Raw genomic sequence first — 13,522 nt, 5'->3', positions numbered from 1 at the left:
CTGCCTCTCCTCAGCGGCTGTTTATCACACACACAAGGGTATGGAGAAAATGTTCCATTTGTTGGGTACAGCCGTCAACCCACACAGCGTATAAATTAAGGGCTTTTACATGCAGAGTTCCCGAAATAAAACACACACACACACACACACACAAAAGAGAGAGAAGTTTTGTATCGGCCCCGGCACACTGCCTCTCCCTGGCTGTCCCTGCACCCCGGCCCCGGCCGGCGCTGGCTCCCGTTCAGGAATTCCACATTATCTCCGACCGTTTCCAGCTTCCTCAGCAGGGAACAGCTCTGCTTCTGTCTTCCTGCAGCCACATCTGGAAAGTGTTACGCCAGGGTGTCAGCCGTCAGAGCCGGGCGGCTGGCATGTGCTCCCCCCTCGGCGTGCTCGCTCCCGCCGCCCTGCCTGCTGCTGCACTCAGGCTTTAGCTGCCTTCCTCGGGGCTCGGTTTTCTCTGCCTCCCCTTTTTGGGGTGTTTTCAGGGAGCTTTTATAGCTGCCGTGGGGATGGCAGGGAGAGATGGCTCCAGGGAACCCCAAGGGTTGTTCACAGGAGCTGCTGTGGGCAGGGATGCTCTGCTGTGGTCCTCAGCTCTGCTGCCTGCTGGGAGGCGGTGGGGGGAGATGCGATGTAAATCCTCCTCTTTGCATGCTTTGCGGGGACTCCCTGCCGGCTCAGGGGAGTTTTTGGCTCCTGGCCCTATTTCTGGGCTGGCAAAAGCGGCATCCCTGGGCTGCAATGCGGTAGGGATGTGGTGCTGCGTCTGCCGAGTGCTGGGAGTTAAAGAAGGGAGCTTGGCGGGGAGAAACCTGCGTGATTCCCTGGTGCTGATGGAGGGTGTCTGGGGAGGTGCTCCCGGTGCCGTGGATGAGTTTCCTCCTAATGACTGTGGTTTCTCTCTCTGGGATCTTTGTATGTAACGGGGTACCTAGGGCCATAAAGGCACCGGGCTATCAAAGTCTCAGTCCCCCCAGAGGAAATGCCCACCACATGGGGGGGGCATGTGGAGATGCTCAGCTGGATGATTGCAGCAGGTGTGATGAAAATGAAAGAGCTCCCTGCAGCATCCCAGTATTTTGGGGTTCCCTCCTTGGGCGCAGCGTGTTCCTTGCGGCACCCTGGCCCCTCTCTGCAGGTGTGGTGGGGGACACTTCGCAGAGGGAGGGAGCTTTGCAGAAAGCAGGTGGTTTGGGGACTGATGTGCCCTTCAGAGCAAAGGACAGGGAGAAACCTGGTGTCTTGTTTTTAAAACGGGGGTAATGACAGTGACCTGGAAGCAGGCTTGCGTGCCTTAATGATCGGCGTGTGGGTATTTAGCAGGGAGGGATGGTGGAAGTGGTTAAATGTGCCCTAACATTCCGGTCAACGGGAATCACAGAGGGCTCCCTGCAGTTGACTTTTGACTTTTTTCTTTTTTTTGTTCTTGCTTTTAAACTGGCAGGCTTACCATTATGGGATTTTTAAATTAAAGGAGAGGAAAAAAAAAAAAAAAGAAAAGAAAAAGAAAACAGGCCTTGCTTTTATAGACCCTACAGATGCATCCGGCACCAAACTGATCCCAGATGCAGCTCCACTGTCAATAGTGTTACACGAGGGATCAATCCCCTTCATTGTTTTATGTGGCCTCTACAGCATCATCAGCTAATTAAAGCTAATGGGTCCCAGAGCAGCACTGACAGCATCTGATCCTATCAGCCGGCGCAGCCGTTTTAGCTTGACAGGCCACTTCGGGGCCAGATCCTGCACTCCAGACCCCGGCGAAAGCCTGTATTGACTTGGGGGATCAGGCTACAGATCAATGGGAGCTGTTGTTAAACAAACATCGCCGGATTAATGTCAGCTCCACAGGGGGAGGAGGTCGATGGCTGCTAATTCGAAAGGGGTGGGAGGGATGGAAGGGGGCGCGGTGACAGTGGTGACAGGGGATGGAGGGGGAGAGGCCAGGCTGTTAAAACACTCCCCGTGTCTGTGGCAGCATCTGAGTGTTTCCCAATCTCAGATTTATCATCACCCTGGGTGGGAGGCTGTGCTGGAGAGGAGCTCAGTGGTGTCCCGAGAACATCAGGTGCCTAATCCCTTGCTTTGTGTCTCGAGGGAGGCGAGTTGGCCTTGGGCTGTTCCCAGGAGGAACAGGGAGCCCTGTGCCCTTTCTGCACCCATGCCTTGGCGTGACCATCTCTCCCATTGCAGTGGAGCACTAAACTCACGTTCTTACTTTCACTTTTCTTGTGGCTACTGTTGGCCTTTGGCTGGGGCTCGGGGATGCCCAGGGATGCGGGTTGGAAAGGTTTCCATTCCCGTGGTTGAACCGTCCTGTGCTGCAGCTAGTCTGTTTCGGACTTTCTTCTCTTCTTCCTTCTTCCATCCCATCGCCATTTCTGTGTTGCCAGGGAGGGTGAGATGGGATGGGGAGGGCAGCCAGGGAACCCATCATTGGTCTCGTACCACCACGGAGCAGGCAGGACAAGGAACTCTCTTTGCAAAAGTATTTTTTTAATCTATCCCACCATTGCTCCGTGATGAACTATCACAGCAGTGGCTCTTACTTTATTGGGCTGCAGAACTGGGTGGCGTGTTGCCTGACTGGCACACGGCCCCTTCCCCATCCTCTCCGCAACACGGGTCGAAGTGCCCTGCCTGCCCAGGTGGGCACAGGGCTGGCCGGCTGTGCGCTCCCAGCAACGGGGGGTGGGCATAGCCCCCAGGAAACTGGGCGGCAGACCTGAGCAGAAGCAGAAAAGTGAGCCTGGGGTCCCAGCCCTCCTGCTGAATGAGGGTCCTGGTACCTGCTTGCCAAGTCAACGGGCAAATAGAGCCCAAATGGGCGAATACAAGCCTCTGTTGGTTAACCAGGGACATTGGGCTTTGCCCAGAGACTCGATGAAAATCAAATGCCCTAAAATTAAAATTAACCTTGGTCCTCCTGTCCCAGTGAGGCAGAGTCTGGCCGGGGGAATACTGAGGGTTTTGCAAGCTGTTGGTGTCTCTCTGGCTCCCTAAGCTGTTGGTGTCTCTCTGGCTCCCTTGCAGCCCCAGCCCCAGCCGGCGGCACTGGGAGGCAACATCCAGCCTGGTGAAAGGGGGAACCGGGGGAGAGGGGCAGGCTGCTGGCACAGCCCTGCCCCATAAAGCAAGCTGATAATTAAATCCTGCAGGTTTTATATGAATTCCAGGGCATTTTCCTTGGGCTGGAGCCATCTGCAGTATGCACCCCACCCTCCCTCACCTCATCCCTTTTTGCTCTCCTCGGCTTCATTTTTTCTTGCTTGGTTGATGGGTGGAATGTGGTGCTCAGGGAGCAAAGCAGCTGCAGTGGCTCGTTGCAGGGGTGCAGCCCTGCACTGTGCAGCTTTTTTTTCCTGGTCTGTGGGGCCTTATCCAGCAACAGCATCACCTTGCAGCCCCACGCTGGGCTGCGTTCCATCGTACAGAGCCTGCACACATCTGGCTGGCTCTGCACCCCCTGGCTGCTGCTGGCCCCGGGCTCGTGGCAGGAATACTGGCCGCCGCTGCCAGCGTGCCCGTCCGCTCCGGCGAGGCTCTTCTCCCCTGTGGCAGGCTGGGATGGGGCTGTCGGATCCCTCCTGCAGGGGCTGTGGGCTGGGCTCTGGGTCTCTCACAGGTCACTGCTGGGAACCAGCACCCATTTGCAGCTATTTCTGCCTTTCCTTTCCCAATTCTACAATTTGGCGCCATGTTGGGGTGCAGGGCTTGCCCCCTATTTAAACCACAGGTGCTCTTGGAGGTCCTGGGACTTTGAGAAGGTGTTGGCTGCACCTCCTTTTGCACCTCTTGCTGTCTCCATCTTCATCCATGTCTCCTCCACCAGGTGCACAGGAGCAATCTGTGGCTCTGCCTGGCCTGGCTCTCCTGGATGGGCTCTCTTGGGGATGGATCCCCCAGCTATGCACGAGGGGGCTTGTGTCCCTCTCATCTCCTGTGCAGCTTTGGAGCCTGGGACCTGGGGTTCCATTTCCAAGCCCAAAAGTCCAACATGCTGGTGGCTTGTAGACATTTCTTTAAGCCCGTGAGCTGGAGGAAAGTGCTCACAGTGCTGGAGTCTTTCCCTCCAAGGAGCTTTTGCCGCCGGGGAGGCAGAGGACCACCAAGAATCTCTGCATTTGGCACACAAGGAGCAGATTTTACCCTGAAAGTCTTTATTCCACACCTGCAGTGGCAGGGCTGGGGAGGGTCTGTCCTTGTGGGACTGACCCTTGGATTTGGGCCTTTGCATTCCTTGCAAGTCCATGACTTTACCGAAAGGAAAAGCCCAAGGAAGGCTTCCTCCCACCCCGCTTTTTCATCCACCACCCCTGCATCTGCTTGCACTGAGATGTCCCTTAACCAGGGTGTTCCCGCTGAGGTTAGTGGGAAGATTTGAGAAGTTACTTGAATGCCAGGCTCAAAGGAGGCAGCAGAAACACTCCTGGAGCTGTTACCAGCCGACATCTGGGCGCTCCGCAGAGCTTTGGTGTCAGCACAGCTGAAAGCAGAGGAGGTGGGAAGCCCCAGACACCTGCCAGTTTGGTTAATAATATTTATTTGGAGGTGACAAATAGGCTTCTGGATAAAGCCTAGTTAGCAGAAGGAAGATTGTGAGGGAGTGACAGGGTGTGCTTTTTTTGAGGCTTTACTGTGGGGATGTTGAAACAAGCAGCTGATGAACCAAAGGATGTCGAAATCTGCGTTCATTTCCCTACACGGGCTGCCTGAAGTCAGGGGACACAGGCAGGGGACACAGGCAAACATCCCCCCTTGGCAAGGGAATGTCTGGCACAAGGCACCCTCATCCTGTGGGGACTGCGGGAATCTGGCTGGGGGCTGGGGTCGCCCCCCTCTCATGGGTAACATGTGATAAGGGGGGGTTAGGAGCCAGGGAGGATGCAGCAACCCTGCAGACAGCGTTGGTATAGAAAAAAAAGACACAGTTTAATTGTTTTCTTAAAAAAGAGAAGCAAAGGGAGGGGAGGGGAGCTGGCCTGGGATGGGAGGTGATGGGTGCCATCACCTCGGCGTGTCTCGGGCTCTGGTGGGTGATTTCATGGTGCTTGGAGCTGGGACTGGGTGGGTGTCCCAGGCACTAACCCCATGTGCCCCCACAAGGCTGGCCCACACCTCCCGGGCAAATGGGAAATCTGCTTCGGTTTCTCCCTGGTTCTTCTGTGTGTGATGTGGGGAGGGGAAAGTTTCTGTATTGGGACTTTGGAGGACTTTCTGTATATAAGACCAATATCCAGCAGAGTTTGTCTGGGCATTGGGGCTACTGTGTGTTGTAGGCAGCGGGGACAAGGCCATCTCCTGGGGTTTGGCTCTCTCCTCCTTGCTCCGCAGCGGCCTCAGCTTGTCTTCAACCAGCCCCGGTGATCAGTGTTTCCACCGCTTTCTGGTTGCTCTTAGTGAGCCAACATCTAATTGCGATACCCATCTCCGCAATTAAAGCCGCCTAGAGATAAAGTGCACCGTGGATTGCTGCTGGGCTGTGGGAAGCACTGCGTTTATCCCGGGGTAGGCTGGGGGCTGGCGGCTGCGCATCCATCCCTGTCCTGACGCTGCTGCTGCTGCTGCTGCTCCTGCAGATGCTGTGGGCCCTGTGTTGCAAATGTGCCGGCGGTAAGTCCAGCTGCAGGGAGTGAGAGGATGAGCTGGGCAGCTCAGTGCCGGTGACTCAGTATCTTCTGGCTTCGGAGGAAGCGGCTGCTGGAGATGCTGCTGTGTGTGGGCAGCAGGGCAGCGCTCGGCTCTGCCCAGCCAGGCCACATCCTGCAGTGGCTCAGCCCCACGCCACGCTGGAGCGGGAGCCTGGGATGCGGCAGGGTGTGGGAGTCAAACCCACGCCGTTCCTTGCAAGGCACGTACTCCCGGCAGCCGGTCTGCGGCACATTGGGATGCTGGGGTGAGCATGCTGCTCTTGGGCAGCTCTAGCTTGGGGTGGACCAAGCCCAGGAACTTATGGTCTCATCTTGCTGGTGCAGGGAGGTTTTTTGCAGAGATCTTCCCTGGGGCTGGCAGGCCCTCACTCAGCAGGTCGCTGGTCTGCAGGCACCGGCCTTTTTGGTCTGGAGGCTTGACAGGAGCCCCCTGAGATGCTCCTGGCTCTGTGCGTGCTTGCACCCAGGGGTGCTGTGGAGGGAGGAACCACCGGGGAGGAACACTGCCTGCCACTGGCTCGTCTTCACTGCGGCTGCGTGTGGAAAGGGTTCAGCAAAAATCAAACCTCTGGAAACACCCGGCCCTGGCGTCGGGGGAGGCTTTACCCTCCCCCCCCCAGGAGCAGCACAGCTCAACCAGGGAGCAAAGCCACCGGGCCATGTGTGAACAAGCACAGAGGGGCTGTGGAACTGCTCCGCTGTCCCCTCTCCTCCCGTGGGGACAGGGGGTGGCAGTGGCAGAGCTGGCAGCGGCGGAGGGGGAGGGAGCCCACGGCCTGGGAGATTAATAATAGAAACGCTGGCATCCGTTTTAGATTAGCGAGGGAAAGCTCAGTACCCATCTCGCCCAGCATGTAACTTTAATGCTGAGATAATGAGCAATGATATTTATTTGTAAAAGATCTGGAGATATCGCTGCCCGGGGAGCAGCCAGGAGCTGTCAGAGCCCTGCAGCGGCTGCTCCGAGCTGTAACCCAAGCGCTCTCCTCCAGCCGGCTCACTTTTCACACTCCAGCTCCGTTAACCGAGCAGGGCATGTGGTCTGACTCAGAGCCCTGGCGAAGATTTGCCCAAGTTGCTCGTGATTTGGGCTGTTGCGGTGAGGAGACAGCTGTCTTGCAGGATGGGCTAGAAACATCCCCCAGCACCCGCAGGTCAGGCTGCCGGGAGGGGGTTTAACCCCATCTCTGAGCCTTCCCGGCTGCTGTCCCCTCTCCCAGCCATCCAGGCATCACGGCTGGAGCATCGGCTGCTGGCAGGAAGGATGTGGGGTGCGGGGAGGAGGTGGCACAGCACCAGCCGAGCTGGCGAGGGGAGGGCGGCACGGAGACCCTGCGAGCAGGTGCTTCCCTCCGCCGAGCCACTGCGCCAGCTGAGATTTGGGGCTCTTCTGGGGAGTTTGGAGGCAGACAGCTTTTCCTGGTGGCAGGGCTTGCCTCCTCCTGGCTAGGTCCAGGAGGATGTTGGGGGCAGTGACGACCCCGGCTCTGGGGAAGTGGTTGGGTCTCCTGGGCACCTGGGCTCCCTCAGCCCCTCCGGTGTGGGGACGGGGCTGCTCCTGCTCCCCTTCCCCTGCCTGGCTCGGTCCGGGGGGGCTGCAGGACGCTGCTGCCGCTGTGCCCAGCCTTGTGTTGTGTAACCGGACAGGAGGCAGGCTTAGGCTGTATTTGGCAGGTGGGTGTCCCTTCCTTATTAAGCCATCCCCTGGGTAATTACTGGGTTAAGGCCTGATGAGATAATGCTTCATTATTTTTGTGCTGTTGGGGGATTAGGAGCAGTGGGATTTCTCAAAGGCTTTATCTCCGCTAAGGTCCTTGGGCTGCGAGGCACGTTTGCAGGCGGGTAAGGGGACCTGGGCTCTGCCAGCCCTCCGGCATCGCTTTTCCCGTGGGGGTACATGCCAGCGCATGGGGTGGTGGGTGCAGGTGCAGTGGCTCCAGGCGGGGGGGAGCCCAGCATGGGGGGCTGCTCACTCCTAGCCCCGGCCGAGGCTGGCGAGGCTCTGCGGTGAGGAATCTCCTTTTAACGCTGTTGCAGCCCCATTCATCACCGCGCTCCTGCAGCGGGCTGCGCGCCAGCGGGAGGGAGGAGGTGACACTTACAAATAAACAGGGAGGTGGGTGGTGCGTGCTGAGGCAGGGAGCGGGGGGTGTCCCGGGGGGCTTCTCCCGTGATTTATGGCCAAGATGACGTGAAGCTATCAGTGTAGCCTTTGGAAGCTGTTTACTAACAGTGGTGTCTCCTGGATGTTACACTGGTGTGGGCTGCTCATGGGGCTGCGAGGGGAAATGAGTGATACCCGTGCATCGCTCCTGCGACGTCGCTGCTTTTCCCAGAAGCGTGGCTAGGGATGGCTGCAGGGTGCCGATGGGACCGGTGTTCAGCCCTCTTTGAGAGTCTCAGAGATGCTCTTAGGAAGGAGTTTAGGTCACTAGAAGAAGGAATAGAGTAAAATATGCTTAATGAAACAGGCCTGGCTCGGTGGGGGCTCCCCTCCTCCCTGCCACCCCGGCGCAGCCAGCCCTCGAGCTGGAGGGACGGAGCTGGCACCGGAGCAGGGAAGCAGGCAGCCTGGACACGGGCCAGCCTGCGCACTTGATCCAAACACAGCTGGAGCTGATCTGATGAAGTGAGAGGTTAAGAAGAGAGCATCTGTTATCTAAAGGGGACACACAGTGGGAAACTGTAAGCTCTTTATTCCCCCCACCCCACCCCCTCTGTTCAGTGCATCATCCCTGACTTTATTTCTTTGATTTATTAAGGAAGCCTGCGCTTCCGGGGCTGTAATTAAGTGCCTCTGTGTGAGCTTTTGATAGTGAGTGAATGATATAATGGCTTGCACATTTGCCGTCTGCTCAAGTGCTTTAGGATCTAGATAACATGAGGAGGGATTTCTTCTGCCCACCAGGGAGCTGCAGTGGTGCTGGGGCTGAGTCATGGTGGGGTTTAGCCAAGCGTGGTGGGCTGTGCCGGAGGAAGCGGGGGAGGATGCAGGAGCTGCTTAGCACTGCAGTGGGAGCAGGGTTCAGGGGGTATCCATGGCCCAAGGTACAGTTAGCTGAGAAGGGAGTTCACATCCCCTTGCAGAAGACCATCACAGCATCTTTACTAGCTCGAGTGTTGACCCTCCCAGATGTCCTTGTTCCCTCCCAGCCTCGCGTGGTGCTGGAGGTGGAGAGGGGACCACGACCCCCCGCCGAGGCTCTGGGCTGTGCCACGGTGCCATCCCGGGGTGTTTTTCTGGTAGAGCATCCACAGCCCCGGCAGCATCCTGCCTGATGCGCAGGTTTCCCTCCGCTGCCAGAGAGGAGTTTGCTGGCAGCGCGTTGGTGCGGAGCCAGGGGCTGGGGAGCGCTGGCCGGCAGCATCTCCCGCTGCCTCTGCCAGCTGCTGGAAAGGGGCCAGCGCTTGCAGCCACGCGCAGCTGGAGGTGCCACCAGGATTTTGCTGGAGCTGTGTCACCCCGTGCACCCTCCTGCAGTTCCTTGCACACCACCTCCGCCCCTGCGAGGTGTTGCCCTCTCTATCTCCCTGCACAAGCAAAGGCTCCCGGGCAGGGGTGGCATTTCTAGGCAGATGTGCCTATTACTGTAATGCCAAGGGAAAGGTCTTCTGCTCTGAACCAGGAACCTTGAGCGAGTGGTCCAGTTTGCATTCCCACTGGGCATCTCCATGTGCCACACTCCGGGCTGCCCAGCACGGGGGTCTCTTTTGCTGCTGGCAGCCCTGTCCTTGTCCCTTTTGGTGTCCCAGACCATGCAGGGACCTGGCAGTCACTGCTGATGTCTCCGACTTACCCCAGGGCTCAGTTCTGCCGCCTGGTCCCAGGACGGGTGCTGAGTCTCTGCCTGTGCCCCCAGCAGTGCTGCTCTGGCACACCATTCACCCACGCCTGGGTTTTAGGCAGAAATAACTTTCTTTTTACTGTAAGGACCATTTTTGATGCATAAACAGGATTATTTTAGTGGCTTGGCCAACGGCCACAGGAGGAGCCAGCTCACGGTGCGGAGCAGCATTTCGGCTGCGTGCACACACGCACTTTTGCTGCTGGCGGGGGGGGGGGGGTGGGGGGCTGGGCAGGAGGAGGAGGAGGAAGGGGTAAAAAAACCCGACCCTCCATGTAAATAAACTTAAAAATAAAAAGTGACAGAGATTATTTGCTGCTTAATGAACTAAAATGTCCAACCTCCCACTGAGCGGCAACATTGTTTATAAACTACAGAAAGGGCTTTATTTTAATGGGCAGTAAATCTCATTCATCCCCAGCCCTGGCAGTCCGGAGCGTGCAGGATGAATAGCCTGGCGCTGAACGCAGCCTCCTTGCTCCTGGGCTCCCTCCGGCCAGCTTCTCTGATGGGTATTTTTTCTCCCCTTGCCCACATTTGCTGTTTTCCCCCCTTTCCTCCACTCCTTCCTAATCCCCTCCGCCGTGCTGATAAGGGGGTTATCTGGCCAGGAAGAAAGGAGGAATCTGTCCCTGTGCCTCGGCGTGTCACATCCGCTCAGTTTTGTTTATTCACTTGAAAAATGCCTCCCCCGTTCTGTCTCTGGGTGGCAGCTGGAGAGTGGCCCGAGATAATCACAGTCTTATTTTTTATTTATTCCTCTTAAATAAAGCTTCCTTTAGCCTGCAGGCAGATTTTGTCCGGTTACCCCCATCCTGCTCCTGTGCTCCTTGCTCTGCAAACAGGGCGTGAGAGTGATGGTGAGTGGAGCAGAACCCCCCGTGCTGCAGGCAGATCCCTCTCGCAGGGGACACGGTGACTCTGATGCAGGGACAGTCCCACCGAGCCCGGCATGGGGGCTGGCCATCTGTAAACGTAGGAGCAGCATCCCCTGCCCCACAGATGGCATTCGGCAGTCAGACGATTGCAAGCGGAAAATAATTATTGATATTCTGTCTCAGGCAGAGAGTCGCAGAAAATAAATATATGGTCTGAGCATCCATGGAAATGAGCGCATCCGAGCTGGGGGGCGAGATGCTTGGGAGAGGTTTCGCTGCTTTGGGTTGAGAGGGATGATGGCAAGTTGTTCTGAGCTAAAAACAGGTTAGGGAGCTGGTCAGGCCTTGCGTGACACGGGGCTGTTGGCGAGCAGGCACGTTGCTGAGGTTTGAGCTGGGGGCTCTGGAGCCACTGGGGAGCATCGGGAGCTGGTACCGGCCACGGGAGAGGGACCACGGTTGGGTCAGGTGGGAATCTCAGCTGTGCCTGACTTTCCCCAGGGACAAATCAGGCACCTGGGAAGCTTCTGACCATAACTCACAGGGTGATGTACTCCTAAGGCATGAAAGAAAAGAATAAGTTATCTATTCCCGTTTGAGTTTTATATCCATAATCTGCCATTAATCAAACTAGGACTACAAGATCCTTACTTAGGCCTAATCAGTGCATAATGGATTATCTACAGGAACTAATAAAAGGTAATTATCTATGCTTTGCAAGTTCCAATTACTGTACTTATATGATCAATTAATTCTTGTAACAGTTTCACAGGTGCGATTTGTGTGACAGCGTTAACGCGGGCTCCAGGCAGAGGCTCAGTGCCTGCCTGGTGGCGCGGCTGCTGGTGGCGTGGCTGCTGGTGGCACAGCTGTGGGTGGCACGGCTGTTGGTGTCACAGCTGCTGGTGTCATGGCTGTGGGTGTCATGACTGCTGGTGTCAGGACTGCTGGTGTTACGGCTGCTGGTGGCACGGCTGCTGGTGGCACAGCTGTGGGTGGCACAGCTGCTGGTGGCATGGCTGTGGGTGGCACGGCTGCTGGTGGCACAGCTGCTGGTGTCACGGCTGCTGGTGTCACTGCTGTGGGTGGCATGGCTGCTGGTGTCACGGCTGCTGGTGGCACAGCTGCTGGTGGCATGGCGGCGGGTGGCATGGCGGCGGGTGGCATGGCTGCTGGTGGCACAGCTGTGGGTGGCACGGCTGCGGGTGGCACAGATGCCAGCGTGCAGCACCCAGGACAAGCTGCCTCCACGCAGGGAGCTGCCAGGCAGCAAGGGGCTGGTGCTCACGGGCTTTCAGCCATGCACGGTGGTCCCACTCCCAGCAAAAGCACTTCTGCCCCGTGTTGTTTCCCTCCTCGAAGCAGGAGACGGGGCACGGGTTCGGCAGCCGCTCGGCCCCAGCCATCCCTGTGTCCCAGGGGACATTACCCCGTCCCAGCACCACCTCGGGGAGCCCCGCTGCCCCTTCCCATGCCCCAGCCCGGCCAGCGCAGCCGTGCAAGCCCCGTGCAAAGGCAGCTGGCTCCAGTCAGCTCCTTCTCCCGCCTGTCCTCACGTCCCTCTTGCTGGCTTGGAGTCGTCGGAGGGTCTTAAAAGGAGGAAGAAATATTCTAGCAATGTCTCTGCAGTTTTAGGGATGGCTTACAATTACAATAAACTTGAGACATTTTACATGTCCACTTGGGGCCCAGCATTGTTACGGTAATTTGAAGCAGACTGAGGCAAGGCTTGTGGCAATGGCAGATCTGAGGCTGTGGCAGGAACCCGGGGTTGGAGGAGGAGAGGTGGTGGGGAATGAAGGAAAACACCATTTCTACGATGCTGGTTGGAGCTATGGAGCCAAATCCTCCCAGGCTGACCCTGGACACCTCTTTGCAACGGTGCAACCTTGACTCAACGACTCAGCCAGTAGTTCTTCGTTCTCTTTTGGGGGATTTTTTTAATCTTCTGGAGCTCAGTGTCACCTTCTGATGTCCCCCAAGACTGCACTGTGTCAGAGCATGGTTTGGGTGAAGTTGTTCACTTAGACCTGGGGTCCTGGAGCCAGGTTCTGCCCCTGAGGTGGCCTTACTGGGACATGTGTCACCTCTTCCACACCCACAGGCTTTGGGTGGTGAACCAACCCTTCTCCCAAGGGTACATCCACAGCCCTTGGGAGCCCAGGGGAAAGTATTTGATGGGTTGAATGAAGTTTTCTCCGGCTTTTCCTTGGCGTGGCATGCAAGCTGCCGGCTGGATGGGTCGGTGGAGCAGGGTAGAGCAGAGAGGCCGGGGCACGGAGCTGCCCTCCTTGCTCATACCTGGCTTTTTCTCCGTGCAAGAAGGAGAAAGCAAAGGATAAAGAGGACAGGAGCTTGATAGGGGGATGACTTTCTGGTGGGAGACCCTGGGGCTTTGAAAGTGTTTCTGAGTCAGGAGCATCATGCTCCCACACAGCCCAGAGACCCAGAAAGGGCTGCTTGGAACATTTTGGTTTGATTTCAGCCTTTGCAGAGAGTTTCATGTCACTGCAGAGGATCAGAAACAAGAATTTGTTTCAATACATAACTTGTTTTTTTTAAAAAAAAACTGTCGACATGGGATCTTTTGAGACTTTCCATTGTTATTTCTCCCCTTCCCCCCAAACATGAAATTAATTCGTCAGTTTCAGTCCTTTTTCTGGGAACGGTCTTGATTTCGTTGACATTTTTGGTTAACAAGGGAAAAAGCAAACCCACAGGAAAAAAAAGAAAAAACAACCCCCCCAAGCTTTTCTACTTAAAAAAGAAACTCCCCTCCCAGCTCTCCCAGTGACCGTGATACAACCACTGCTTTGTTCCCAGCATGGTTGATGTTGTTCCCAGCTTGGTCTGAGCTGCTCCGCCAGCTGGGGACCATCCTGGATGGGGCCGCAGGGGAAGGGGCTGTTTCCTCCTCTCTGCTTTTGCTTGGGCTCGGGGACATGATGGCATCGGTGGTGCAAGAGGGGTGTTTGATGGAGGAGGGCATCTCGGCGAGGGTCCTCTCCGTAGTGGCCACAGCTGCCTGGCTCGGTGGGAGCGCTGCATTGCGGTGGGTTCAGGCATGCCTGCGGGTTTGCCGAGTCAAGGGACGGGGAGGTGGATGTGGGCAGGCAAGGCTTCGTGTCTCTATCACCTGCAGGGG

The 13,522-nt window shown here is 56.8% G+C and overlaps 1 protein-coding gene across 5 annotated transcripts in view; it reads left to right on the top strand.

The window, feature by feature from the left end:
* RXRA (retinoid X receptor alpha) overlaps positions 1 to 13,522 on the top strand; it is a 118,615-nt gene that overhangs the window by 42,038 nt on the left and 63,055 nt on the right. Inside the window, exon 1 of one of the 5 annotated variants that reach the window (XM_037399380.1) lies at positions 7,474 to 7,496. The exons of the other annotated variants lie outside the window; for them this stretch is intronic. The gene's annotated coding sequence lies outside the window, so the exon portion shown is untranslated. Of the gene's footprint in view, positions 1 to 7,473; positions 7,497 to 13,522 lie in introns of those variants that run through there. 5 annotated transcript variants of the gene reach the window in all.

The sequence above is a fragment of the Falco rusticolus genome, chromosome 9, assembly GCF_015220075.1.
Source record: "Falco rusticolus isolate bFalRus1 chromosome 9, bFalRus1.pri, whole genome shotgun sequence".
Lineage (NCBI taxonomy): Eukaryota > Metazoa > Chordata > Aves > Falconiformes > Falconidae > Falco > Falco rusticolus.
Note: the sequence above shows the minus strand (reverse complement) of the source record. Positions and strands in the feature narration are given on the sequence as shown.